General features: G+C 37.5%; 1 protein-coding gene across 6 annotated transcripts in view; it reads right to left on the minus strand.

Annotated features, from left to right (window-relative positions):
• ZNF804B (zinc finger protein 804B) overlaps window positions 1–27,998 on the minus strand; it is an 873,532-nt gene that overhangs the window by 624,229 nt on the left and 221,305 nt on the right. The window lies entirely within an intron of this gene.

Below are 27,998 nucleotides of genomic sequence, written 5' to 3' on the forward strand. Positions count from 1 at the left end.
ACAACAAACCTGAGACAAAGTTGTTGCTATACTCTTAGCAAAAATTTTAGGAATACTTTGTCTTCTCATCTTTCTCATAATGGAGACCATTTGTTGAGCCTATAGTATGATTTAGAAACTATAACATTTTATAAGCATTATTTCATCTGATATTCACAATAATTTCATCTCTGTCTTATAGAATTAAAAACTAAGGGAGCTGTATAGTCTAAGCAAAGTCATCCAAAGTTACACAGCTAGTAAATGTGGAGCCAGAATTCAAGTGTGGCAGCTTTAACAATTGCTTCTTCTCCCACAAGGAAGCTTTGATTTTAGCATTTGATACTGCTCTTTTTATTCTGTCCTATGTAATTTATGTCTAATTTATGCCCCATCCTCAATAAGAGACAAAGGCTCTCACTCTCTTTTTTTTCAGCTTGAGAGACTACTCAATACACAATCTTTCTTTTTACCAGATTTGCCTACATGGAAACAGAGACTTGCACCTCCTTTACAAATCCAATACTGTAGGTCGCCATGCTTTAGCTACATAATGTTAATGTTCTACATATGTCCTAGCTTGTTCTTAATTTGTTCACTATTATTTTCTCAGAAGAGTAGCTAACTTCCTGGTAAATGGAATATTTGTATTCAGTTCATGTCATAATTTTGAACACTTTGAGGTTTGGATATAGAGTAACTGAAGCCAAAGAAAGCTATCTTTACAACCATCTTGGTGGTTGGCAGATGTTTACTAAGTAAAATTTTTCTGAAGTTACATATTAGCTCATCATTCTTTCTATTCAATTTAAATGATTCATAACATTGTCCACAACTGTACACGTCTGTCTTGCTTCTTAATACTCCAGCATGGACCTTGAATACCTTTACATTTATGGTGCAAAGGGAAAGATAAAGAAAGCATCTATATTTGCAAATGGCAATTGCTTAGAGAATTGTCTATTTCCAAAAATGGCTAATATCAATGTGCCAAGAGAACACCTATTATGAATCAAGTATGAAATATATTCTATGAGTTGAATTCTATTAAAACAATCTATTTTATTCATAAGTAATTAGTGAAGTAATATTCTTTAAAATATAAAATTTAACAGATATTGGCAACAGTTTCTTTACTCTTAGAGAAATTAATCCTGTTGTGTACCAATAAAAAGTTTAAGGCATAATGCAAATTCTGCAGTATACAGAGGAAAACTGTGGCCACGAAACATAGTGGATCTGGTCGAGGCTTATAAAAGAATAGTTGTGTGTATGTAATTTCACCTCTTTGCTTCAAGAATAGCCATTTCATTCTAGAGAAGCAATATCCTTTGCCAGAATAATCTGTTTTCCATTACCAACCTAAAAGAATCATCAAAAATGCCATATCCTTTTTCAAAAAGTGCTTCAACATTCACTGAAAAATATCTATGTACATTTGACTTGTTACTTAATACATTACACACACAATATGACTATTTATTGAATGCCTTCTATGCGTCAGTAGAAGTCAACATAGTCAACATGCTCTTGTGGTTAAAACACCGGGGTCAAAATATCCTGCTCTGATCAACCACTGTGCAAGGGCTAAATTCACTATATATTATGAATCTTACTATCCCAGAGCTTTCAGCGTTGTTGAGAATGGAGTGGTAAGGGATTATAGGAGTTGATTATTGCACAAACCTGTCTATGTGATTGGGGAACTCATGATTTACGTAGTCCTGAAGCCTTGAATCAGAGGAATTTTCATACTGTATCACCCCCTCCCAGAATGTACATGTGTTTCCCAACCCAGAAGTTCTCCTAACCTTATACTTTGGGGGGGTTTATGGAGTCCTCATCACATAGACCTGATTGATTATTAACTCCACTTTCAGCCTCTTTCCCATCTCTGAAGTATGGAGAGTGAGGCTGAAAATTCTAAGCTTCTAACTGAGGCTTGGTTTTTCTGGTGAACAACCCCCATCGAGAAATCCACTAAGAGTCATCTCATTAAAACAAAGAAGACTCTGCTACCACCCAGGGAATTCCAAGGGATTTAGAAGCTCTGTGTCAGGAAGCAGAATTAAAGACCAAGTATTACATCAAAAGATGCTCAGGTGCCTTGATTGCATAGTAAATGACAAGAGTTTTAAGAGCACTGGGCCAGGATCTGAGGGCAGAGATCATTATATATTTTTCTTATATGCCTAAACATATTATTTTTAAGCTATAGCTCCATCAGCTACCATATCTACAATTCATATTACTCTTGATCACAGCTTCAAAAACAACAGGTAAATAATACTTAATTCTGTTCTGGGCACTATGGTTTTACCTCTGATAGGGCACTAAATCTTTACCTCTAACTGCATCTGTTAAACCCTATAAGAACCATATGAAATTGATGTTATTACAACTCCAATTTTTCAGTTAAGGAAACTGAACCAAAAGGCCCAGAGATGGTTTAAATTTAAAATTGTAACCCAAGAAATCTGGTTTCACAATCCATGGTGATAATCAATCTGTTATTCTCTCTAACAGCACTCCTACAGCCAAGTAAGGAATATACAGAATAAAGAAGTTGCATGATAGATAGATGGATGGATAGATAGATAGATAGATAGATAGATAGATAGATAGATAGATGCCTTATAAGCCTTTAAATGTATTTAGAAATTTCTGCCATACATGAGTTCTACTGAGTTGCCAGGACTTGCTGTCAAATACCAGCTCCATATTTTATGATGAGTAATATACTTGAGCGAATATTTAGTATCTGCTTTCTTCTCGCCATATATTTTTTGTTTTGTGTATTTCTGAGCCAAAATTAATATTGCAAATGGAAATGTTAGTAACTATGTTTAATCTATTACCATATATTATTTCATAAATACAAAATTCTACATACCCAATATTCAATCCAGAAGAGCTCCTTTTTCAAATCTAGGACTAAACTTTGTTGATCAAACTTTTTTGAAAGAGAAATGACAGGACCTAGTCCTTTCATATTAACTGTTAGACAATTATAATAACCAATTTTAGAAGCTATCTTAGAATTACCAAACATTAGCAATAAATATGAGTTTTAATTGGATCTTACCATCCCCAAAACTTATTAAGGATCCAATACATGGGGAATTTTTTTTTCTTATCAGTCCTATTTCTCAGAGCCCTGTTTCAAAAACCTGTTGCCTCTGCTGAAATTAACAATAGCCCTTCTAAACTTTTAGCCATCATCTAAACAGCAGTTCCCAAAGTGTGGTCTTGGGACCCCAGTAATGCTATATAGAGGTCTGAGAGGTCCAAACTATTTTCAAAATAATACTAAGATATTATTTATATTTTTCATTTTCTTCCAAATGTACGATGGAGCATCCCAGAGCTTGAAATGTGTGATATCACAACAAACTAGGGCAGAAGGTAATGTGCAAAGTTAGCTATTTTTATTAGCTGGATATTTTAAAGAAAACTGCTAAAATCTAAAACAATGTCTGTTCTAACTGCGTTTTTTTTTGTTTGTTTCGTTATAGGCACATGAAAAGATGTTCAACGTCACTAATCATTGGGGAAATGCAAAACAAAACCACAAGGAGATACCACCTCGCACCACTTACAATGGCTATTATCAAAAAGGCAAGAAATGACAAACATTGGATACAATGTGCAGAAAAGGGAACACTCATGCACTGTTAGTGGGAATGTAAACTGGGGCAGTCATTATGGAAAACAGTAAGTGGGTACCACAAAATTAAAAATAGAACTACCATATAATCCACTAAAATTCTACTTTTGGGTATTTATCCAAAGAATACAAAACACTAATTAGAAAAGACATATGCGCCCCTATGTCATCAAAGCATTATTTACAGTAGCCAAGACGTGGAAACAACCTAAGTACCCGTGTGGCCATTGACAGATGAATGGAAAAAAAAGTTCCATGTATGTGGAATGGAACACTCAGTTATTAAAAAATAGATGTAACTTCACCATTTGCAATAACATGAATGGGCCTTGAGGGTATGGTACTAAGTGAAATTAGTCAAAGAAAGAAAGACAAATACTGTATGATTTTACTCATATGTTTTTAAAACTATAGCTCTTTTTAATAAATAAAATTGTTATTTATGTTAATAAGCAATGAGTCTATTATTTTAAAATTAATAAACACATACATATATATTAAATTTTCTCAACATAGGTGGATATTATGCACACAAATAAAAGCTCTTTGGACTCCTCAATAATTTTTAAGAGTGTAAAGGGGTCTTAAGATGAAAAACTTTGAGAACCACTGATCTAAAGCATCCATAACCTATTCTTACTTATTCTTACTCTTTATATTCTTTGTGTTTAGCTTATTGGTCATTATCATCCTTGACATATCGTTCCACTTTGGGTTGTTGGGTTACCTTACAAAATATAAGATAATACAAAGTCTTTTGATTCTTACTTTTGAACAGACAAATTAGTTTCTGTCAGTAATTCCATCCGAGGGAAAGATACATCAGATGGTGCTAACCCATAGACAGACTTCATGGATTCTGTCCTGAACAACACACACTGTGCCATCATGGACATTTAGGAGCTTTATTGTCAAAAAAAGAACTTCTTGATACCTGAGAGTTTTCATGTTGCTACTGTGCAGAATGATAAATTATCTTAAAATTATCATACCCCATACTGGGTCTTCCTCAGGACCCATCTGGACCAAGGACCAGCCCAGAACATCTATGTGTCCTACTTGGAGCCCAGCCTGGTTGGCTCAGAACAGAGCAACAGCCCAGAACACTACTTGCCAGCCTCTCCTTTTTAAAACATTCCCACCTTCTATGATTACTCCACCACACCCTTCTGGTCCTACTCCCATCTCCTGTGACAACTGTCCAAGCCTTCAACAAAGGTCTTTCTCAATGACTGATCCTCAGCCCCTCTCTCCTCTTCCCACAGGCTGAGAACTTCCACACCCAAGTGTGCAAGTAACAGCCATATACAAAGACTCCCAAATCACAAGTCTAACCTTGACTTTGCTAATGATTGCAAGACCTCAGTTTCTAATAGACTATTAAATAACTCCAGGTTTAATTACTGTTCTACTAACTATTAAATAGCTCCTCTTAGAACATGCAAAACCAAACTCATTACTTTCCCCAACAAACAACAAAACTTAAACTTGCTTCTTTCTATCCATTTCACTGGTTCTCAACTCTAGGAAATTTTACCCCTCAGGGTACATTTGCCAATGTCTGGAGACATTTTTGGCTGTCACAATTGGGGAAGGAGGTTCTACTGGCATCTAGTATGTAGGGCTACTGATGCTACTAAGTATCCTACAATGTACAGGACAGTGACCACAAAAAAGGATTATCTGGCCCAAAATCTTACTAGAGCTGAGATACACTGCTCTAATTCCATAACTTGTCCAACTCCCCTCCAGCCAAATAAGTGACCCATGACTCAGGCATAGATGTGGATAGCAGAAGCTTTCAGAGCAGGATTTGAAACTGAAGCAGCTGGAGGTCATGGAGCAACAGGAGCCTGAATACAGTAGGATGGCCTCCAAGGTGACGGTGGGCTCAAAAATCAAATGGATAGTGATTGAAAGTAATGCTAAGTTGGAAATTTCAACTGAAATATCAACATATAATCAATGATGCATTTAAAGAGGGGTACTACATTATATGAAATTTTTCAAAAGATCAAGTTAATCATTGATTCCATGGTTCTCTCAAATTCTCAGCCACTTTGAGAGTTTGAAAAAGGCATAAGAGCAGAAATAAAGAGCATTCTGGTGTGGAAGATATCTCAGCAGAATGCTGCAATTGTACCAGAGTCCCACCTAGGGAGGGGCAGATGGAAGGGCCCCAGATTTCTGCTCATCATCTCAAACTGGTGGGAGGGGGTTCCTACTGATCACCCAGACTTTGATGTGATCTCTGTATTTGTGGAGATGCAGTAGCCTACTGCTTGTCTCTTACTTAGACAATCTAGAGGTTGAGATGGAGTGGATAACAGGTTTAGAAGCAGCATGCTGCACAGTTAGGATAAATTTGTCCTAGAGCCTGACTGGGCCAAAAACACGTTTGTGCTTCCCATCGATCAGATGAAGGTCAGCCAGCATGTGAGTTAGATTAGAGCATCCCCTGTAAGGATGGCCTGTGATATGCCCTCTGCAAACAAATGCTCAAGTCAGACCACGGAATTGCTGAGAGCTGTGATGAAAGTGACTGGCTGAAATAGGGAAAGTTTGATCTGCATCAAGGTAACTATAGATGAGACACTCTGGGTATGCAAGAGTCTCCAAAGACCCCACCAAAGTGCTAACAAAAGAGAATAAGCTTGAATCATCCGTCAGGCTCAGATAGCAGAGTCATGATATAATGGTAGCAAAGAATTAACAACGTTTGCATTTCTCTTATTCCTCCTCCCTTCCTATTGTTTGACAAATTAAAGAAAGAGAAGAAATGCTAGGAGTGATGCTGCCAGCAGCCATTGCAAAGCAGGCCCCAGCTTAGCAAGAAGTGGCAGGAGAAGGTTTTAACTGTAAATCACTTTCTGAGTTTTGTTATCATTTGTCAGCACATTCTCCTTATTGAACTGACACAAAAGCAGCTACATTTCTTCTTCTTACCTGAGAACGAAGAGAAAAGGTAAGGAGCCCACCCAAGTTTGGATGCAGGGATGGGAAGGTACTATCTCTACTTAACAACAGAAAAAGATCAGTGTGACACTGTTTTTTTGATAGAGTTACTCTTATGCTTACAGTTCCTGTATTATGTCAATTCCAAAGGTATGGGCAGTGAGTCAAAACCTAGATTCAAATGGATAAACCTGGCACCAGTCAGTCCAACAATATGAATGAATTTAAAAGGGGAAAACTAAAGAAGAGATCAAGGAAATTCCCTGTATTTCTGGAACTCATTGAACAAGTCCTAGAAGAGAGGGATGTAACTTTAAAAAGCTAAGAAGATTTGGACATCATCCAAGTTAGACACCCAGTCTCCTCTCCAACTCTTGCTTCTCCCTCATTCTCCATATGCAATCAGTCGCCAAGTTAAATCAAGTCTACTTCCCTAGAACTCCAGAGACCCCTCCTCCATTCCCTTTGCTCTGGTTTTGCTTCTCAAGTTCTCATTCCTGGATATCCTAACTGGTCTTTCTTCCATAGGATCTCACCACCATCATTCTTGACTCAGATTCAAGAGACTAGAACCAGGGTTACCGGGACAGCGAGATGGGGGAAATGGGGAGATGTTGGTCAAAGGCACAAAGTTGTAGTTATGTAGGATGAGTAAGTCTAGAGATCTAATGACAACATGATAACTATAGTGAATAATATTGTATTGAATACTGGAAATTTGCTAATAGAGTAGATTTCAGATGCTCTCATTACATACACGTGCACGCACGCACACACACACACACACACACACACACCCCCAAAATGCCCTATTTCATTCTGCTCTGCTTGTCATTGCCAAAATAGGTCATATGCTTTTTCTTGTCACTATGCTTTTTCCTCATGTTTTGACTTCAATCTCAAATGCTCTCACCCCAGCCCCACTGCCCACTACTGCCCACTCTCCTCCTCCTCTCCTGCTTTTGAAACCCTATTCATTGTTCCGAGCCCAGCTTATATCAGAGCTCTGTGAAGCATGATCCGGCCTTCTAGTCAGAACACCACTCCTTCCTGTGTGCCCCCACTTTTTTCTCACTACATTTATTTGTACCACTTATTTCTACCCTAAATTACACTACAGATTATTTTTGTTTGTCTCCCTCATGAGTTGGTAAATCTCTTGATGGCTTACTGCTAATAGATGTTTATTGAACTGAATTAAATGCCAAGGGTCAAAACAGTTTCCTCCACACTCTTAATTTTTTGAAAATACACCATTCTCAGGTTTTATTACCTACTAGTCCTTCCTGTTTCAGCTGACATGACTTAGAAAAAAACAAGAGGTTTCTTCTGTCATGAATTCAGGACTAATTTTTTAAAATATGTGGCGGTTAAACACTTTAAAATGCACCTTTTTTAAATCAAGTACTTCTAAAGATAGATGAATTTCTAAATGCACCTTTTTTTAAATCAAGTACTTCTAAAGGTATAAATGAATTTCTAAGAACAGTAACTTGCTTCTCTATGTGAAGCAGATGTCTGTTTTTAGGGAAAAGCAGCTTAAACATAAATTATTTAAACTTGGGGCGACGGAGAAGATGGCGGAGTAGAAGGACGCTCGCAGATCACCCTCTCCCACAAATACACCAAGACCCACATCTACAGACCCACTCAGCCAACCAGAGCACCTGTGGAACTCCGACAGAACATTGCCGTCTTCAAAAGATAAAGACGCCAAACATCTGGTAGGAGAAAAGGAAAAAAGAAAGAACAAAAGGCAAAGCAGCGCTGGACGGGTCCCGCGGGGAGGGAGCGGCAAAGGAGGACTGGCGCTCGCTCGCTGGGTCTCCCCTCTCCAACTGAGAGGCCAGCGGGACCGAGGGGGAGCCTCCGAGGCTCGGATCTGAACAGAGCAGCCCTTGACTAACAGAACTAAGTTAAACGGGCACAGAGCGTCCGCACGACACGCAGCCTGAGACGCGTCCGGCAGCCGCGGGCAGGGCCAGACTGCACAAGCCGGGCGGAGGACTGAAGTGGCTGCACGGAGGCAGCCCCGGGGGAACGCAAGGGACTGCGCGCCGTGGCTGTGGGTGCACAGGGCAGAACAACCTGGGCCCTCCATAAAACAGCAAGGTTGATGTGCTCTCAGGGGAAGGGTGCACACCCCCATCTCTGAAAACCCGCGGAAAGTTTTCGGGGGAAGAGAGGCGGGGCTCAGGCACAGCCGCCATATCCTCCGCGCTGAGCACTCAGGCGGGGGCGGGGGCGAAACCTGCATCCGCACCGAAGGGCTTAGCAGCCTCAAAGGCCAGACTGAGACTGGCCTGCAGCCCGGGGCAGATAGGATCCTTCCATCCTTGTCCCTCAGAGAACTTGCTCCACAAAGACAAACAAGGAGCTGGGTTTTGGCTCGGAGCAGGGACAGGGCTGTCCCTGGGTCTTCCCCGAGCCCACCCGCGGAGCGCCGACCAGGGCGGAGCGCGCAGCCGCACAGAGAACGGAACTACCGACGGTGCAGGTAGAGGGAGAGCGTCGTTCCCCCCCCCCCCCCCCCCGCCTTTTGGGCAGGAACACAGACCCTGACCGAGGTGCTGGGAGGGGGCACGACCCGCCGTCCTACCCGGCCAGTCTGCAACATCTGACTGCGGCATCCGGAGGGGCAGCGACCCGCCCGCCCACAGCAGAGAGCTGCACCTGACCCAGTGTTAGGAGGAGGCGCGATCTGCTTGCCGACAGGTGCTGGGAGCAGCACAGAAGAGGGTGCCAACGGAGGGCCTCTGAAAACAGCAAGCTGAGCTTCCAAAACAGGACGAAGACAGAAAGACTTCACATTAAAATCACACAGACTCCAGGAGAACACCGACAACCCCCCCCCTTTTTTTTTAAATCTGTTTTTACCTGTTCTATTTTCTATTACTCTCTTAATCTTTACTTCTTAATTCATTTCTATTTCTCTTGGGTTTTGACGTCCTGCTATTGATTAGACACAGGTTTCAAATACATCTATTCATCTCCCCCCCCCTTTTTTTGTAAAGGTTTCAAAAGGACATCTCAACCCGATTAATACTCTGCTTCAACTCACTCTTCTATTATTCATTATACACTGTTTTCAAACCCTCTTTCTCCCTTCTTTTAAAATTCTTTCTCTCTCTCTCTTATTTTTTTTTTCTTTTTTTCCTAAGTTCTATTCCTAAATAGGCATCAGATAGATAAAATCCTTAAGGACCAAAATAAACAACTGATACTCCATAAACCACAGTGCCAAAGAGGTATGAGCAAGATGAAGAAGCAGAAAAACCTTTCCCAATTAAAGAACAAGAGAAATCCCCTGAAAGAAAGATCAACGAAATAGACATCGATAGCCTACTAGATCAAGATTTCAAAAAAGGAGTGATTGAATTGCTGAAGGAATTAAAAGAGATAGTGTTTAGAGATATAAAATATGTCAAAAATGAAATTGAAGCTATAAAGAAGAGCCAAGTAGAATGGGTAAACTCATTGACAGAGATGAGGAATGATCTAATAGCTCTGCAAAGCCGACTAGATAATGCAGAGGAACGAATTAGTGATCTAGAAGACAGGGCAATAGAAAGCACCCATTCAGAAGAACTACAAGAGAAGCAAGTAAAAAATAATGAAAATAGCATAAGGGACCTATGGGATAATATAAAGCGTCCCAATCTTTGCATAATAGGGGTCCCAGAAGGAGAAGAAAGATCAAAGGGGATTGAAAAGGTTTTTGAAGAAATCATGACTGAAAACTTCCCAAACTTAAAGAAGGAATCAGATATCCAAGTACAGGAAGCTCAGAGGGTCCCAAACAGGAAGAACCCAAATAGACCCACACCAAGACATATCATAATCAAGATGGCCAGAGTCAAGGATAAAGAAAGGATTCTAAAGGCAGCAAGAGAAAAGCAAAGAGTAAGTTACAAGGGAACCCCCATAAGGCTCTCAGCTGATTTCTCTACACAAGCACTACAGGCCAGAAGGGAGTGGCAAGATATATTCAAAGCCCTGAATGAAAAAAAGATGCAGCCTAGGATCCTTTATCCAGCAAGGCTATCCTTGAGGATAGAAGGAGAAATAAAGAGTTTCACAGACAAAAAAAAAAGCTGCAGGAGTTTAGCAACACTAAACCCATGCTAAAAGAAATATTGAAAGGGCTATTCTAAATAGAAAAGCAGCAGGATGCTACAGAAATGAGAAACACACAACTGGAAAGGTGATAACTCATGAATTACAAATAAAGTAAACATGAAATTATAAAAGAAGACATACAAATCACTGAGAGTGGGAGAGGGAGGCAGGGAAATATAGAATTTTTTTTCTTTCTTTTTTAAATTTTTTTAACAGTAGGATGGGTTTGAGATCATGTTACTATCAGTTTAACAAAAACAGTTATAGTAATGGGTTAATAGATTTACAAAAAAGGGTAACCACAAGCCAAAAATTTACAAAGGTGTCACAAAAATTAAATAAAATCCATGATAATACAAAGGAAAATTACCAAACCACAAAAGGAAGAAGAAAGGAACAAAGAGGATATACCAATTCAACTGCAAAGATAAGTTCAAAATGGCAATAAACACACATCTATCATTAATTACTGTAAATGTTAATGGACTAAATGCTCCAGTCAAAAGACACAGAGTGGCAGACTGGATAATAAAGCAAGAACCTTCAATATGCTGCATATGAGAGACCCACTTTAGGGAGAAGGACACATATAGATTGAGAGTGAAAGGATGGAAAAGGATATTCCATGCAAATGGAAAAGCCAAAAAAGCAGGTGTTGCAGTACTGATTTCAGACAAAATAGACTTTAAAACAAAGGCCATAAAGAAAGATAAAGAAGGACATTTTATAATGATTAAAGGAGTGATACAAGATGAGGATATTACACTCGTTAATATATATGCACCCAATATAGGAGCACCTAAGTACATACAAGAATTACTAACAGAGATAAAGGGGGATATTGATGGGAATACAATCATAGTTGGAGATTTTAACACTGCATTAACATCACTAGACAGATCTTCCAGACAGAAAATAAACAAGGCAACAGAGAAATTAAATACTACAATAGAAAAACTAGATTTGGTGGATATTTTCAGAGCATTACACCCCCCAAAAATAGGATATACATTCTTTTCAAGTGCACATGGAACATTTTCCAGGATCGATCATGTACTTGGGCACAAAAGAAACCTCAACAATTTTAAGAAGATAGAAATTATCTCAAGCATCTTTACTGACCACAATGCCATGAAACTGGAAATCAACAACAGAGAAACAAAGGAGAAAAAAAGGAAAGCATGGAAATTAAACAATATGGTATTGAAAAAACGATGGATCAATGAGGAAATCAAAGCTGAAATTAAAAAATACCTTGAGACAAATGAAAATGAAAGCACAACCACTCAAAACCTATGGGACACAGCAAAGGCAGTGCTAAGAGGGAAGTTTATAGCGATACAGGCCTTCCTCAAATAAGAAGAACAATCTCAAATAAACAATTTAACCCACCACCTGAATGAATAGAAAAAGAACAAAAAGCCCCAAAAAGCAGCAGAAGGAAGGAAATAATAAAGATCAGAGAGGAATTAAATACAATAGAGATTAACAAGACCATAGAAAAAATCAACCAAACCAAAAGCTGGTTTTTTGAAAAAGTAAATAAAATCAACAAAATCTGGCCAAACTCACAAAGAAGAAAAAAGAGAGAGCACAAATTAGCAAAATAAGAAAGGAAAATGGAGAAATTACAACAAACAAAATAGAAATACAGAATATCACACGAGAATATTATGAAAAACTATATGGAACCAAACTGGATAACCTAGAGGAGATGGACAGGTTTCTGGAAACATACTGTCCACCAAAACTGAATCAAGAAGAATCTGAACACTTGAACAATCCGATCACTAGAAAGGAAATAGAAATAGCAATTAAAAACCTCCCTACAAATAAAAGTCCAGGACCGGACGGCTTCACCGGGGAATTCTACCAAACATACAAAGAAGAACTCATACCAGTCCTTCTCAAACTCTTCCAAACAATTGAAAAGGAGGGAATACTCCCAAACTCATTCTATGAAGCCACCATCACCCTGACACCAAAACCAGGCAAAGACACTACAAAAAAAGAGAATTATAGGCCAATATCACTGATGAACATAGACGCCAAAATACTCACCAAAATTTTAGCAAATAGAATCCAACAACACATAAAAAAGATTATACATCATGACCAAGTGGGGTTCATCCCAGGGACACAAGGCTGGTTCAACATACGCAAATCAATCAGTGTAATACATCACATCAACAAGAGAAAGGACAAAAACCACATGATCATCTCAATAGATGCAGAAAAAGCATTTGATAAAATTCAACACCCATTTATGATCAAAACTCTCACCAAAGTGGGTATAGAGGGAACATATCTCAACATAATAAAAGCTATATATGACAAACCTACAGCCAGCATAGTACTCAACGGTGAAAAACTCAAAAGCTTCCCACTAAAATCTGGGACAAGACAAGGATGCCCACTATCACCACTCCTATTCAACATAGTCCTGGAAGTCCTAGCCACAGCAGTCAGGCAAGAGAAAGAAATAAAAGGGATCCAAATTGGAAAAGAAGAGGTAAAAGTGTCATTATATGCTGATGACATGTTACTATATATAGAAAACCCTAAAAGGTCCACACAAAAGCTACTAGAGCTGATTGAAGAATTCAGCAAGGTAGCAGGTTACAAAATTAACGTTCAAAAATCAGTTGCATTTCTTTACACTAACGATAAATCAACAGAAGAAGAAAGTAAAGAAACAATCCCCTTTAAAATAGCACCCACAGTAATAAAATATCTGGGAATAAATCTAACCAAGGAGGTGAAAGAATTATACACAGAAAACTATAAACCATTGATGAAGGAAATTAAAGAAGACTTTAAAAAATGGAAAGATATTCCATGCTCTTGGATTGGAAGAATCAATATTGTTAAAATGGTCACACTGCCCAAGGCAATCTACAGATTTAATGCAATCCCTATCAAATTACCCAGGACATATTTCACAGAACTAGAACAAATCATAATAAAATTCATATGGAACCATCAAAGACCTAGAATTGCCAAAGCATTACTGAAGAGAAAGAAAGAGGCTGGAGGAATAACTCTCCCAGACTTCAGACAATACTATAGAGCTACAGTCATCAAGACAGCATGGTTTTGGTACCAAAACAGACATATAGACCAATGGAACAGAATAGAGAGCCCAGAAATGAACCCACAAACTTTTGGTCAACTCATCTTTGACAAAGGAGGCAAGAATATACATTGGAATAAAGACAGTCTCTTCAGCAAATGGTGTTGGGAAAACTGGACAGCAGCATGTAAAACAATGAAGCTAGAACACTCCCTTACACCATATATAAAAATCAACTCAAAATGGATTAAAGACTTAAACATAAGACAAGATACAATAAACCTCCTAGAGGAAAACATAGGCAAAACACTATCTGACATACATTTAAAAAATTTTCTCCTAGAAGAAATAAAAGCAAGAATAAACAAATGGGACCTAATGAAACTTACAAGCTTCTGCACAGCAAAGGAAACCAGAAATAAAACAAGAAGAAAACCTACGGAATGGGAGAAAATTTTTGCAAGTGAAACCGACAAAGGCTTGATCTCCAGAATATATAAGCAGCTCATACGACTCAATAAGGAAAAAAATAAACAACCCAATCCAAAAATGGGCAGAAGACCTAAACAAGCAATTCTCCAAGGAAGACATACAAATGATCAAAAAGCACGTGAAAAAATGCTCCATATCACTAATTATCAGAGAAATGCAAATCAAAACTACAATGAGGTATCACCTCACACCAGTCAGAATGGCCGTCATTCAAAAATCCACAAATGACAAATGCTGGAGAGGCTGTGGAGAAAGGGGAACCCTCCTACACTGCTGGTGGGAATGCAGTTTGGTGCAGCCACTATGGAAAACAGTGTGGAGATTCCTCAAAAGATTAGGAATAGACTTACCATATGACCCAGGAATCCCACTCCTGGGCTTGTATCCAGAAGGAAATCTACTTCAGGATGACACCTGCACCCCAATGTTCATAGCAGCACTATTTACAATAGCCAAAACATGGATACAGCCTAAATGTCCATCAACAGGTGACTGGATAAAGAAGAGGTGGTATATTTATACAATGGGATACTACTCAGCCATAAAAACCGACAACATAATGCCATTTGCAGCAACATGGATGCTCCTGGAGAATGTCATTCTAAGTGAAGTAAGCCAGAAAGAGAAAGAAAAATACCATATGAGATCGCTCATATGTGGAATCTAAAAACCAAAACTAAAAACAAACAAACAAACAAAAACAAAGCATAAATAAAGGACAGAAATAGACTCACAGACAGAGAATACAGACTTGTGGTTACCAGGGGGGTGGAGGGTGGAAGGGGTAGACTGGGATTTCAAAATTGTAGAATAGACTACACTGTATAGCACAGGGAAATATACACAAAATGTTATGATAACTCACAGAGAAAAAAATGTGACAATGAGTGTGTATATGTCCATGAATAACTGAAAAATTGTGCTGAACACTGGAATTTGACGCAACATTGTAAAATGATTATAAATCAATAAAAAATGTTAAAAAAAAGTAAATTATTTAAACTTGGTTTTAGAGATCCCCAATAATTCTGACCATGTAGCAAAACAAAATTTTTTTCATTTGACAGAATCAGCACCTGGTCTACTTTTGTTTCATTTTTTTAAATAGCTGATTTACATGTTATCCTTTTAAGTGGATTGAGGCAAAGATTATGTGATAGAAAAACTCAATGATTTTAGAACTCTATAAGCCTCATGATCTAGAACCCATTTCATATGTGTTACTTTCAATCTACCCCAGCAAAATAATCATCCTCTTCACTGCAAGCATAGAACTAATCTCATTGTATTAGAGTTCTGTATTCTTTTTCTCTACTGAATTTTGGATGACTTGAGGACAAAGAATGTCTATTCACATTTGAATCCCTAGCACAGTGATTAGCATTTTATAAGCACTCAATAAATATGTTCTAATTAAATAAAAGATCAAAGGATGACAATGAAGTTTAACAGCAATCTGGCACAATAGAAAGAGGGGCTTTAGAGTCAAAAGACTTGAGTATAAATATTACTTCATATTTTACAAAGCATGTTTATTTACAAAGCCCAAAGAATGCTATGAAGTGATATGGTAGGCATTAGTACTACTGGCAAAATATCTGCCTCTCTATGTTTATAATGGACTGGTATTTTCTGGCCCCCTGCCTGGGGGCTAACAGGACCAAGTGACCAGCGAATGAGTTAAATATTCAAGTGAAATTTGTCATCACCAGACTAGAGCCCCTAGTCGACAATGTAAGATTCTCAAGCCCTCTCTTTTTCTTCTGGCATCAAGACAGGCATCATTCAATATGTTCTGTTAGCTTGGGTTGGTGACTACAACCAGAACAACCCCACCCTCTCCTGCTAATCTTTGATAGACATTTTGCTTAGGTGGGTAAATTTTTTTTTAATTTATTAAAGCCACTGAGATTTGCAGGTCATTTGCACAACATAACCTATCCTACATGACGGACATAAGCGAGCAAAACAATCATTCGGACACCATATTTAATAGATAACAAAACTGAGGTGCTGAGACACTAAGGGACATTTTCAAGACTGTATTAGTCAACAGCTAGAAGGGTAGTCAGTAGCAGAGATGGACTGCATCACCAGATTTTCTGACTGTAAAGGAAGAGCATTTGTACATTAATTTTAAAGGAAATAATATTTAATGTATTTATTCAATTGAACACAATTTTATATGTATGTATGTGTGTAATATATAGAGACATGTATGTATAAATTTTGAGCAAATATAGGATAAAATGGAAGTAATTGAAATAACAAATTCAAGTATAATCATATTAAAATATTATTTAATTTTGGTCTTCTTTAGTAAAAACTTTTAAATTTATAAACTGAAAATTGTTCATCATTTTAATTAACAAAAAACTCTGAAACTTTAGAATTGTTCATATGTACCATCTTGAGTTTTCTAATTATCTCTTTGTTTAGAAAAAAATACAGACTTTTTTGTTTATTTGGAAAATGAATTTGATTTTCAATTAACCTGTCTTCAGATACTTTCCAGTAATTAGACACCTTATCATTATATAGTCTTGTCAAAGTTACATTCATTTTTAGAATTATTACCAGAATAATCAGAAGTATTTTATATATTTACAATTATTAAACTGAGTGTTATGTGGATTATGAACTAAAATAGACTTTTCTGGTTTTGCTATATAACCTGAGAATTGCATTTTTGTTGCTGACATCCAAAATGCCTTTCTTTACTCTCATTAATTGTGACAAATAATACATAAAGAAACTAGTCTTTCTCTTGAAGGATAAAAAGTATTTTCAAAACCATTAATTAAATATCATTTATGTCATGTTGTGGAGATTACCATGACTGTCCTTCCCTTTTCCACCAGCAGTTTCTATTTTCAGGAAACTGAAAACATTCCCTCTAGTTTTAATCTTATTCTTTAAGGACAATATAAAAAGGAACTGGGCCACTTAAAACAAACAAACAAAAATTACCCATACATGAAACTTAAAACCCTGGATGGTTTTCATGATTATTGTATTCCTCTGAAAATTTAACCACTTAATGATCCAGGATCAATTGATAAAATATCTATTCAGATGCTTCAGAGAAAAAAATTTCCCCACTCAAATAATTATCAAATAAGTAACTTAAATTCCCTCCAACCATCATCATTCCCAGAAGTACCAGTGTCAGAACACTGGAAAAGTATGACACTAGAAAATGACAGGGCTGACTCAGCTAAGGATCTACTCATTAACTCAAGAAAATTGAAGTCATCAGAAGGATACTGAGTATCTCAGATAATCCCAAGGAAAAGTTAAGGTCTTGGGAAAAACAGAGACAGTAGTTTAGGGCCTCTTCTGGCCCATAACGAAAGGAATCTCTCAAGCCACAAACACCACATTGACTCTAAGTGTTTTCTCTCCTTGTGACAAGGCCACAATTTCCACAAGAAGGAGTCTGATTCTTTTAGCCCCAATCACATGTATAAACCCTGGCCGGGGAAGGGAGAGGATGTGGTTCTTCCACTCACTGTCCACCAAGACCAAGCAGGATGAGAGAGGGGTCCTTTTCCAGGGAACATCTGGCATACTGTTGGCAAAACAAGGAGGAATAGATGCTGAGCATTCAAAAATCAGGTGTCCAGATGTTTTAGGATCTAAATCTGTAAGATGAGCTCTTGGGGGCTTTGTTCAGCTCCCGTCTTAGTCCTTCTGTGATACCAACAAAGTTTTGAAAAATTAAGACAAGGTAAGAGATAGGGTTCAGATACAGAGAAGGCTTAATTTCATGCACCCCTGCCTCCTAAAATTCCATCTTCAGGAGTCTGTGAAAGTAAATAAAAGGAGACATGATGAGTATTGAGGTTTCCTTTTCACTGGATCTGTTTGCCTAGAAAACGCTGGGATCCTTGCTGAGGAAGCACCTTAGTTAACTGGTAATGATCCTATTTTCAAATTAGGTCACATTCTGAGAAACTGGGAGTTAGACTTCAACGTATGAATTTGGGGGGGGGGGGTCACACTTAAACTCCTAACATAGAGATGCTGGCCTCATGGTGTACCAAGGGTTATTTTGGTTTTTGTTACCCAACTTGTAGCAGCTAACCTGTTCTCACCACAGATGATCTGTGGTTTCCTGTCCCCTGTATTTGCAATTGGGCATAAGCCATGTATTAACATTTTACTCTTTCTAGCATTCCCACTTTACACGTTAGCTACCCTCATACAACACTTCCCTGGTGTACAAGTACTGATGCCCCTTAACTGCATCAGGGAAAAGCAAAGAGAAGTGCTAGGACTAGACTGTGGGGAAATTATTCAAATGGTTAAGTGAGGCCATGAGGGATCTGACCTCTTGCATTTGAAAGATGTCTAGTTTCCGACAGACACACTGCTACACAGGCTTCCGCTGCTCACTCCTGTATTCATATAGGAAAGCTGCAAGCCATTTCTGCACGTGAGAAACGCCCAGTTTTCCTTGTCATAGCTGACTCTGTAACAGACTTCTTAATCTCCCGGGGATGTTCAGAACCATAAAAGTTACTAGGTGTTCATGCCAGGCCTATCAAGTATTACAGAGGCTATTCTGGAAAAGAGCAGGTTAATACTCAAGAACGTCACAAGCATAGACATAAACACATTGCCATTTTATTGATACTGGGTTCATTGTAGAGAAAAATTTTCAAAATTCCATACTTTGCTGTTTGATTCCTTTACATGGATCTTCAGATATAATCTGACTTTTTAATATGTGAGTCTTTACACTTGTATTAGGGTGGTATATCTAATTATGTTGTTTAATTTACTCTTGATGTATACAGTTTCAGTGACCAATCATATTGGGAGAAAAAAGTTTTTATTTCTGTTTTAAAGCTTTGAATACCTTCTAAGAGAATTACTTTTTTCAATTTTTTAAACTTTCTCTTATAAGAACATTTTTAAACTCCTTTGTGTGTAATTAATACTGTGTTCAAAACTTGTGCAGCCTCTTCCAGGATTAGAAGAAAAAAGGAGAAACACAATACAGGAAATATTCTACTTATAATTAGATCCCTGTCAAACACTTTCTCTAAAACCCCAACTACTTACAAGGATCCTTCCTTTGCCTTTATACTTGAATTTGAAATCAGGAAGTCTGCTTCTGATTGGTTTTAAAATTGAACTTCAGAATTAACTGCCATGTTCACTGGAGTATTCATGTGGAAAACGTTCCACCGTATTATTTTGAAATGCAAAAGTATGTGAATAGCGTTTATTCTATAGGTGCCATTCATGGAACAGTAACTGCAATGTGAAATGTAATCATGAGAGATATTGAGGTGAAATCCAACTGGGAGCAATTCTGTCCAGAAGCAGCAAGAATCAAAACACATAAATACATATATATAACTTGGTTATTCAAATTCATCATTTTTGTGAGGTCACAAAGAGATAAAATGTATAATTAAACCTAATACCAACTTCATTTTATATTTTTCAAAATATCTTGACTGATTTTCTTTAGTTATTCCTTACCATCAATTACATGTAGTTTAAATCACTTCAGCTTTGCCTTTTCTTAAAATAAATAATGTTGACAACATAACCACAGAGTCAATTAGGACTAACATTCATTTTCCTCTCCAGATCCATCTCTATTATTTTTCACTTTGTTCTGTGCATGTAGGAGTGCACACAAGGAGTCACTCACCTAAATCAGTTGCATTGACATTTTCTCATGGACTTGAATAAACATGAGCACCACCAAGAGATGGCAGGAGGAAATGGAGTTGGTTACAGTACTATTCCCCTAGGTCCCTCCTGCAAGGTTGCCATGAGCTGGCTGTGCCTATTCAATATAAACCCAGTTCCAACCCTTTCCATAAAGTCTGTCTTTATCTCTAGGTACTCATAATCACGCACTCTCTTCATACCATGAGGCTTAGGATTAGTAGTCATCTTGTTACTAACTCCAGCATGCTGTCCTATCCCTTGTGATATATTTATGTCCTTCTCATATCTGTGACCATTGCCCTTTTATTAAACTCTACTAAAAAAATTCTAATTTGAGTCCCATCTAATGCCTGCTGGAAACCAGGACTGATAATGTAGTCAATCTATATATATCCATATCTAGATAGATAGATAGACAGATAGACAGACATAAAATCTGGTGGAGAAATGGCTACTGATTTAGCAAATTAGAGAAAACTGAATTCTAAACTGACAGTAAAGCAAACTAGGAAGAAATGACTTACATAGCAAAACCTGAAATGGGTCTGACAGTTGAGATAATGATAACCAAAAATAGAAAGAAAGGTTGGAAATTCTGGTAAAGAACCATTTAGACTTTCAGATCTCATCCTCCTACTCCATTCAACCAGGTGGTAGCCCTGCCCTAGTCCTGGTGGTAGACCAGGGGGTTCCACAAATCATAGAATCTCACTTAAAAGCTTGTGGCACTTTACAATAAACAAGGAAATTAAGGAAAGATTAATACCCTGGATAAGTAGGCTCCTGATTTTCTTCCCCAATTTGGCTCCCAGAACACTTTAGGCAAGAATTTAGAAAGTCACTTGGAGAATCCAACAAGAACAGAGAAAAGAACCAAAGACACTGATAGCAGGAATCTCTTAAGCAAGGAGTAAGTCTAGAATCATCCTATAGGGAACTCCACAACTGCCCAGCCCCATCCACGAGAACAGAGCAACCAGTATGTTTTTAAATGCGCCATTATTTTATATGAACATATAGTCAAGCATCACCAGATACTGATATAAAAATCTCTACTATGAAAGACAAGGATTAAAACAACCTGCAGAAATAAGCAACATGAAGATAACAAAGGCTGTGCATAGAGATAGACTTCAAAGAAAACCTATCAGTAACATATTTTCCAATGGGTAAGAAAAGATCTTGCATCCATGAACAAGAACAGAATGCTATAAATAGAAACATTCTGGAAAAAAATATGAACACTTGGACATTCAAAATATGATAGCAGAAAGTGAAAACTCAATTGGAGAATGTTGGAAGATGAAGTTGATAAATTCTCTCTGAAAGTACAGCAAAACACAAAGTAATTACAAGCAGGAGAGGGGAAAATGAAAAAAAAAAAAAAAAAAAAAAAAAAAGAGGGCCAATGCAGGAAGTCTAATATCTGAAATAGTAACAGTTACAGAAAACATGAAAAATGTAGAAGCAGAGATAATCAAAGGAATAATTTAAGAAAAGTCTCTATAACTGAAAGAAATAAGTTTTCAAACTAAAAGGAACATAACTGAGTAACTAGATCATTGACTCAAAAAGAGACCAAAGAACACTGACAACACTGGAGATAAAGGAGAGACGTTACATGCCTAAAGGAAGGAGGAAAAGGAGCCACAAAGTCTCAAAAATTATGTCCTAACACTTTTCAAGAGCAATCCTAGATCCTTCAATATGAAAGATTTCAACATGTGAAGGAAAATGTCCAATCTATGCTTATATATCTAGCCAAATAATCAGTCAAGTGTGAGGATAAAGTGATGCCATTTTTAGACGTGAAAAGCATCAGAAATTCAACTGTGTCTATAGAGAGCAACCAGTATAGGCTAGAGCAGACCAGAATGCTCTGAGAAAAACAGATATTACTAACATAATACCTGAGGGAATGAACACTTTGAAAAGAGATTTAGATATCTGGCAGAAAATTTGAGATTGAATTATTGATAAATACCTTCTTCAAAAATCAAGCAAAAGCAATAAAATTATTAATACCACAGAATAAGTGAGGTTGTATTAGTAATAGATGTATTTTTAAATTAAGGAAAAACAATATAATGAAGTGTAATTAAGCAAGAAATAAAGAGTAATCATAGTTGACTACACAGTTCTGTTCTAAATAATTTGCATATTTTAGGAAGATAAATATTAATATTAATATTACCCAAATGATGATAAAAATATATTGGGACACTGGAGGAATGTGAGGTACATATGTGAATAGTGGCAAAATGGGAGAATTTGATAAAATAGAGCTAAATCCTTAAAAACTAAAGCCTAACATTTAAAAAAAATTACAATAGCAATATTACCATGTTATTCAGATATATAGAAGTAAATAACAAAAGAATCAACTAACAAGTTATTAAAATTTTAATAGCTGATTCATTAATCCCAGCTTGAAATCTTGAACTAATTACTGTTTCAGCCTCCCTGAAATCAATCTACTCAACTACCTTTCCTCCCTTCAGAACAAGTAATGGTCTAGTCAATCCCTGTTTTCCAACCCAACTTTCACGGGTATGGATTCTAGATGAAAGTTATTCAACAAAAATTGAATTTATGCATTGATTAATATATGTGAATTATGAAAATATATTTCCTCATCCTAAATTACTCTCAATACTATGCAAATATGAAGAATCCAGCCACTATTTCTGACCTTTCCTAAGCTCTCAGCCATCTGACTTTTCAGAGTTAGTAAAACATTTGGGAATTGGCCTTGACAACACATTTTTCAAAATTTCCTAAGTCATGAGAAAAATTTACACCAGTCTTTCTTTAAATGCACAAAGTTTGTAACAATGTTTTGATGTTTGGCACTGAAAGTTCTATTACCCTTAGTTTCAATACCATAACAAGAGAGGGTTGTTCCTCATTCCCATACTAAATGGTATATGGCATCATCCATGAAGGGCTTCCACCAACAGTCAAAAGATAGAGAGGTTCCTTCAGAGGACAAATGTTTCAGCCACACCCAAGTTACTCAGCTCCTGTCAGCAAGCAGGGGTATTTCAGTGCTAGACTTCAGGAGCACAAGATGAACAGCAGGAGTAAGCAAGGCACAAGAACTTTCCCATATGTACAGACTACCCCACATTCCATCTGTCCCCAATTCTACATATCTTTCCATCACTCTAAGACCTGGATGTAAAATGCAAGAGTCAGGGATATTGCAGGGATTGATGACCTTTTCTGCAGCACTAGGAGTCTCATACCCTTAGCAAGTAGGATAATCATTCATATCTGGAGGGTTTCTTTTTTGCTTCTGTGACAGACATAACATTGATTTCTTATTTCAGGAAGTCACTTAAACATGACTCAAGTCAAAGATATGTTAGAAACCCATTTAACTATTTGTTAGTCCAAACACAAAAGGTAAACAGGATGAAATGGGGGACATGGGATGGTTTTTGTAGCAGGAGACAAAGCCTTTAATGAAGATACCACATTGTTCTTTCCCTGGGGACAATTAGCAATAAATAGATTAGCAAGGGGTTATGCACTTTAACCCCTGGGTAACCCAGAGGCTGGTGGAGTGAGGCAGGCTAAAGGGAAGTGGAATTGGTTACTTTAGCATTTGCTAGCTTCAACTTCAAACCAAATCCAAACACTCCATATTTCATGATACCTCCCTAAAAATCCCTGGGCCTATATTTACACACTTGCATATTCACAATGCAACACTCCTGCTGGAAAAAAACAATACTGCATCATTTAGTCCTTTATGGTCCATTCCAAATCCTCAACTGACATATCGATACCAGGCTCTGATCTGGGCATTCGACCTACAGTATCTCACCATGATCCTTGAGGCAAGTATGGTGATGCTCACTTTACATATGAGAAGACAGTTTTATAGAGGTTGAGTGCCTTGCTTACAAGTGTCATTGTCATTATTAGAAATCACTTTGTTATATTGCCTACTCCTCAGACATCGGTGACGTAACATGGCGGTTTCATCCTGAAAGAAGTCATGTCTGCTCAGATTACCGGCTTAGGACCCCTTCTTTAAAAGATCTTCCCTCATCCCCAAACACCATTCCTTTCTCATCTCACCACCACCAAGAACATGGAATATGAGAAAGGAAGGGGAAAATAAGGTAGATAGATACCAAGGACAGAGGAGAAGGAAATTGGAGGTAGGGTTTTAGATTTTACTTAAAAATATATAGGAAGGGGAAGGTATAGCTCAGTGGTATAGCATATGCTTAGCATGCGCAAGATTCTGGGTTTGATCCCCAGTACCTCCATTAAAAAATAAAAATTAAGTTTAAAAAATGTAAATATGAGGAGGTAGGGTTTTAGATTTTGTTTTAAAATATGTAAATAAAATTAAAATATGAAGCATATATGGAAAATATCAACAAATGCTAATTCTAAGCAGCTGGTATATTAGTTTCTGTTATATAATCTTTGTATTTGCCTGCATGGTTGAAATGTTTTCTATTAAATTTTTTAAAAACATTTATTTAAAATAAAAAATAGGTCTGGGCCAAATTGAGACATAAACGTTACCAACACTGATGTTTTAGACTGAAATCGAAAGGTAGTAGCTAGTGAAATTTTCTAAGAAGGAAATGACCGTCTTGGGACTGTGATAATTCTCATAGCTGAGTGAAGAATGCATGAAAAGGGAAAAGATAAGGGTCAGGGAAATAAGTGAAAAGGCCACCCCCATAACTATGGTAAAATGTGGCAAGATCTGAGGCATGGTGAGGGCTGAGGACAATGAGAGAACAGGATGGAAGTGAGGAATTTCCAGTAGTATGTTCCATGTGACTTTGTGACTAATGGACTATCAAGGAAGCGGTGGACAGAAAAACCATATACAATCCCGCACTTCCCAGGATAGTTGGTTACACTGACAGAAAGCCAAGGAGAAAGTGGCAAACGTCTGAAAGGAAAAGCTATCAATTCAGTTTGGCATTCCTATTTAGAAGTGCTGACAGAGTATCAAAAGTGAGGCATCCACAGGCAATTAGAAAGCGGGGCCAAGAGCTGTAGAGAAAGATCATGGCTGAAGGTAGATAATGGCAGGTCTTCCAGGCAGGTGTGATCATCAAGGACAGGAAGCTAAATAAGACTGTCCAAAAAGAACAACAACAACCAAAAAAAGCAGAGAATGGAGTAAAAAGTTTGGGAGTCTAACAACACAATACAGTTAAGAAATATCTGCCTCATGTAAACACACCCTCAGCAAGGAAGTTCTCAGGACCTTAAATACACCCTGAAGGAGTCGGGACAGGAGAGAATTGCCAGTAAGTACATCTATTATGTTCCAGGAACAGTTGTAAGTGTATAATATAACCTTCCTTTTTCTTCACAACAGCTCTGCAGGGTAATATTATTTTTTTCCATTTTTTAAATAGAGGTATAATCAGTTTATAATGTTGTGTCAATTTCTAGTGCACAACATAATGTTTCAGTCATACATATACATACATATATTCCTCTTCATATTCTTTTCCATTATGGAGATCGGCATGCAAGGTGATACTATGATGCCAGTTTTATCAAAGAGGAACCCATAGCTCAGAGGCAGGAGGGAATTTACCCAAGTTCACACAGCGACCAAGTGGCAGACAGAGCTGGGATTCAAAGCCACATTTGAATGATTCTAAGGTAGATATTCTTTCCTATGAGTTCTGAAACAATCCATCCGGGGAGCAATCTGCATGTCTCTCTTTGGGTCATATCTTTTAGGAAGACATGGAAGCATTCCAAGGATGCTACACTCCATATACCATGGTTGAGAGCACTTTATTATTACTTAAAATAACCATTTGTTTGGATTTAAACTGAGTCTCTCTATGCCTTAGTAATTTTTCTATGCTAGATTTTTGGGGTTTTGGTTTTTGGTTTTAGCAGACAGTGGTGGTTACAAAGAATTTATGCATTTGGCCTAGATATTTGTTTCTTTAACAAGGAAATCAGGGCAAACATTTGTTTCAAATCAGTTTTTCTTCTATGCTGAAGTAGAGAAATAAGCAGCAAACTTCTGAGGCTCTGCCTCAGTGCTGGCTCTGTGTTTGCTGACTGCAAGTAACTAATGAGTGAGTATGTGAAAAAGAAAAAGTCTCTGAATCAGGAGTAATGGATGAACTGTGGTGTCACCTGCCCTTAGTAGGTACCCAATAAGATTGTCATCCACTTTAACACCCCCTAAACACTCTCTGCAATCCTTAGCACAGAGAGTAGGTGAGACATATGCTTTAGAAATAGCAGTGAGGTTGATTAAGTCCTGTCTCTTGACAAATAGAACCCACGAGTGTCTGGGTTTAAGCCTACAATTCCCATGTACAATTTCAGTCTCAGCCCATTTCAAATGGCTCACTGGCAGCTCAGTCAGTACAGTAAGTCTCTATAACATAAGAGGTAAAGCAAAAAACAAAATCAAAATCAATACTTTGTTACCATTCTGTCAATAGGAAAAGTACACCAGGGACTAAGACTTCTAAAAGAGCAAAAGACATGAGGAAATGAGTTAAGTTCCAAATCTGTTCTTTGTTTCTGCCACTGCCCAAGAGGAGGGATAATATTGACCAAGTCCAAGCTCTCCATATTGGCACACAATCAGTAACAATTTTTTTAAACCTCAAATTTTAAAAAGTTCACTAAAAATGTCCTTTTGAAAATCTGCTACACTCCTCTTAAATGGCTCCTTGATACTGTATTACCCTAAATGGCCTAAAATATTATGTCACCTGTATTGCTCAAGTAACCTATGGCCCTGCACTAACTTATGCAAAATAAATTTTGCATACAGAAACAGAAAATATCCTGTACCTTGGTCATTGACCTTGAAGGATGGAAATTATCAGGAAATTAAAGCACTAGATATTTGTTTAACTGCCATTCTGGGTGAGCCTCATTATATAGTAGCCCACAAAATACTGAAAGGACATGGAATGGATCTGGCAGAAGACTGTAAGATTGAATTGTTGCCAACACAACATTATTAAAGTACACAAATCTTCCCACAGACTGAAGAACTATGTAAACGCCAAACACTTTTCTCTCACCCCATGTGGAAGAGATAAACAGACGGAAAATCAACCTCGCGTTGATTCCTCACATTAATGCACTGACTTGTTAACCTAACAGCTTAGTTTTATGGGCCAGCTATTTCAAAAGAAGAGCTTCCCTCCACGAACCAGTATTTAACAATATACCAACTGTGCACCAAATATAAATGAGTAGGGTAAGCACATGAATCAACGAGACACATGAATAAACATGCCCATGAGGCGGCAGAGTACTGTTAAAAGAAAAAGAAACAAGAGTTGAAGAAAGAAACTCAGTTGAGGGGAATTATATATTCACTCCTCCTCTTTTTAATGGCTTTGAAATCTGAAAGCAGAAAGACACGATACATTACTAAAACTGTAAATATCCTGTGTGGTATGTTTGCATAAAGTGTATATATTCATTTCGGTTTCTTTAAATCTCTCATTCTTAGACACATGGACTCAAATCAAAAGAAATACCGATATATCTGAGGTGCTGCACAGAGCTTATTTTAATGGTTTAGTTTTGCATTAATTAAGTAGTTTTTGTAAACTAAATGTTCTGTTTCAAGCCAGTTCAGTAAACTGTCATGCATACGCATCCATGAGCACATGTTTTGAATGTTTAAAAAAAAAAGTTCCCTAAGACACTTGCTAGTTAGTGCCTTAGAAAAACATCAGAATTTGAATCAGCAAGTCAACACTGGTTTAGTTTCAGGACACAGTTGATGTCCATGATCAAGGAACATTTATGTGGAGTGTGCAGTTCATACTAATTTTCCAGATTTGGCCCATCTGAAGGAGAAGCCTATCGGTACTGCCAAGAAGATCTGGGAAATCATCAGTACAGCTCAGAAATATGGATGGTCTTGCCTGCTGCCCCTCCGGTTTAATCTCAAACTATCCCAACTTATGGGTGAAGGGAAAAATCAGACTCATCAATTTATTACCATAGTTCATAAATTGTAAGACATTTTTG

Source organism: Camelus bactrianus, chromosome 7 (assembly GCF_048773025.1).
Source record: "Camelus bactrianus isolate YW-2024 breed Bactrian camel chromosome 7, ASM4877302v1, whole genome shotgun sequence".
NCBI classification, from domain to species: domain Eukaryota; kingdom Metazoa; phylum Chordata; class Mammalia; order Artiodactyla; family Camelidae; genus Camelus; species Camelus bactrianus.